General features: G+C 38.7%; 1 pseudogene; it reads left to right on the top strand.

Moving 5' to 3' along the window:
• The first annotated feature begins 1817 nt into the window (after positions 1–1817).
• Positions 1818–2801, top strand: LOC149010907 (plant UBX domain-containing protein 7 pseudogene; annotated as a pseudogene).
• Positions 2802–3035: the final 234 nt, after the last annotated feature.

Genomic DNA, 3035 nt, shown 5'->3' with positions numbered 1-3035 from the left:
GTCAGAAATAGGGAAAAAGGATGCTTGTAGATGAGATAGGTCAGTTTTATTTGTTCAAACAAGGCAACAAAATAGTATGGCCACAAGTCCTGTGTTGGGGATGGTAGCATCTTGAGAAGAGTCTGATAGTTAATCCATAGTTGTCGAAGTGGTACAGTCATGGTAGGAAAAATCGTCGAAATTTGAGGATTTCGGTTATCAACGAACCGAAATTCCACCCGAAACTTGACACACTCGGTGATATCTCGCCATTATATCGCTGATATCTAGCCATTATTATCGCCGAACTGGCGATATATGGCTGATTTCTCAAACACACTGCACTTCAATCCCCTCTGTTTCTCCCTAGGGTTGCTCTTAACTACTTTTGGAGATGACACAGGTGTTGTCGTCGTCGAAGAAGGAACAAAGAATTGCAAGGAAGAAGAAGAAGCTTGAAAACCTCCTCCATCTGCAACGAAGGTCTCCATGCTCCACCTCCATCTGCAATGAACCAAGCTTGAAAACCTCTACCGCTCCACCTCAATCTGCAATGAACTAAGTCTGAAAACCTCCACCGCTCCACTTCCATGACTGCATCTGCAACCGTGCAACTAAGGTTCACCGTTCACAAAACCTTAAATTGATTTGTGATTAAATTTATGGATTTTATTCCCATCTTTTCATTCTTAAAGTGATTTTGGCATTTTGCATTAAGTTTTGATTTTTATTATCTCACTCTCCCACACATTATCAATTTCATGATGTGATGTCACGTGATTGTTTTTATTATTTTTTTTATTTTCACTTGTCCTTGCAGTTCCACCGCCAACGATAATTTATCATTTCTTGACAAACTTGGTCAAAACTTCGCACCTTGGATATAGCTTCAAAGTTTACTTGTTATAGTCCTACAACAATCCCATCCAGAACCGACTCAGTCTTGGTGTCAAACATACAATAGTCCACCCTACGATGTACAAAATTTCCTTCATGGACCAAAAATAGACCTCAACTCCAGCCTTTCAAGGCAGGTGATGATTGAACCCCAGCAACCATTAAAATTGTGTCAAAAACAATAGTCCAATTCAAGTTAGCAAGGGGAATTCCTTTCCCGTATTCAGAATGGGGTGCATTCTGGGGTAGGGGTACTATGGTCAGTGAAAAATGTTGCACTGGGAGTTTCTAAATGTAAGGCCGAAATCCTGAAATTAATGGTATTTAGAACCGTTGATGGTTTTAGAAAATTGGTCTTGCAGAGGCCCTGGTTTCTAGCTCACGTTTAGCCTTTGTTCTTAGGTTGGAACTCTTCTTCATTTTCTCATCAAGAAATAAATAGATAAATAAATATTTCTAAAATCGACAAATTAATGGAACCAAATCGAATTCAACCTGAACTCAAATTTATTTATATTTAGATCCTGGAATTTATAACTGGCCCACACCTCCTAATGTGGAACCTGATATTAATCTAAAGGTTAGGATTAAATTCCACTTCAACTCGGACTTGAATTCCCACTTCAACTCAGACTAGGAATCTTACTTTCAACTCACTCACGACTAGTCAATTGTAATCGTGAAATCTTATAAATTCTGTCGTTGGAAGCTCAAGACTTTCATTCTCTTTGTCGTCTCTGCTGGCTTCCAAGACTTCCATTCTCTTTGTCTTTGTCACTCACTTTGCTGATTCGGCTCCTTGTTACTCTGCTGGTTTCCAAGACTTCCATTCTCTTTGTTTTTGTCGCTCACTTTGCTGATTCGGCTCCTTGTTACTCTTCTCTTCGATAATCTTTGCTTCGCTTTCTAGTTACTTCTAGCTTTTTCTAATTCATACAGTAATGGAAGAACAGAGTTCTGATTTTTCTTCTCTCCCCAACTCTCTCCAACAAGAGAATGAAATATTGCCGCCTCCTCTCCCAGTGATAACAGAAAAACTCTATGATTTCTCAGATGATGATGAATATAACGAAAACACGTTCGACGATTCAGAAATTTGGGAATCAGAAGAAAACACCAATTCCAGTCTGGTAAGTCTCTATAGTTCTCCACTGGAATTGATGTTCCAAGGTTCGTTTGGAGCAGCTAAAGTTGAAGCTACAGCACAAGACAAATGGTTAATTGTGAATTTGCAGTCATCCAAGGAATTCATTTCACATCTTCTGAATCGGGATCTGTGGACCAATGTGACAGTGTCCGAGACGATAAAGAGCAACTTCCTATTCTGGCAAGCACATGATGATACGGAAGAAGGAAAAAAGGTTTGTAGTTTTTATAACTTGGATTCGTTTCCTGTGATTCTTGTGATCGACCCTATCACAGGTGAGAAGATGCGTTGCTTCAAGGGAATGGTTGAACCAGACTGTTTGTTGATGGATCTTCTCCCTTGTTTCATGGAGAATGGTCCTAAGTATTATCTTAAACATCCCTTTAGGACTGAGAAATCTTGTGAAACTCAGGAAGAGGAGGAGAAGAAGAAGGAAGATAACGAAAAACCCTGCGAACCCATTGAAGAAAAAATGCAAGAGATGGTGAACCCACCATCGCTACCTGAAGAGCAGCCTAGCTTCAGGTGTAGGGTTGCTATTAGAGTACCTGATGGCAGAAGATATATAAGGAATTTCCATGGTCAGGATTCGATACAGTTGCTGTGGTCCTTTTGTTATTCTAAGATTGAAGAAACGAAGAGACGAGATTTTGTGTTATTGGTTGCAATCCCTGGAAACTCAACTCGTTTGGATTATGATAGTGGTTTAAGTTTCGAGAAATCTGGGCTTTCAAACGCTCTGATTTCTCTTGTATGGAAGAATATGTATTCTGTGTAGTTGTTTTCTTTCTCTTCGTGGAAGGATGCTTAGTTGCTGTTAATTTTTATTTTATTTTAAAATATTTTATGACAGTTACACACATGATGAAAGCTTCAGGTCTTCTTCTAAGATGATAATAAAATTTTCGCAAGCAGAGCATTCAATGTTTTTATGAATTTCCAAAATTCGTATTTAAATTAGTAATAAGTGTTATAATAATAGACCTAACTAGGTCAACCAAAGAAGAATTGG

This window comes from Hakea prostrata, chromosome 7, assembly GCF_041222555.1.
Source record: "Hakea prostrata isolate BN-2017 chromosome 7, UWA_Hpros_2, whole genome shotgun sequence".
Classification (NCBI taxonomy): domain Eukaryota; kingdom Viridiplantae; phylum Streptophyta; class Magnoliopsida; order Proteales; family Proteaceae; genus Hakea; species Hakea prostrata.
Note: the sequence above shows the minus strand (reverse complement) of the source record. Positions and strands in the feature narration are given on the sequence as shown.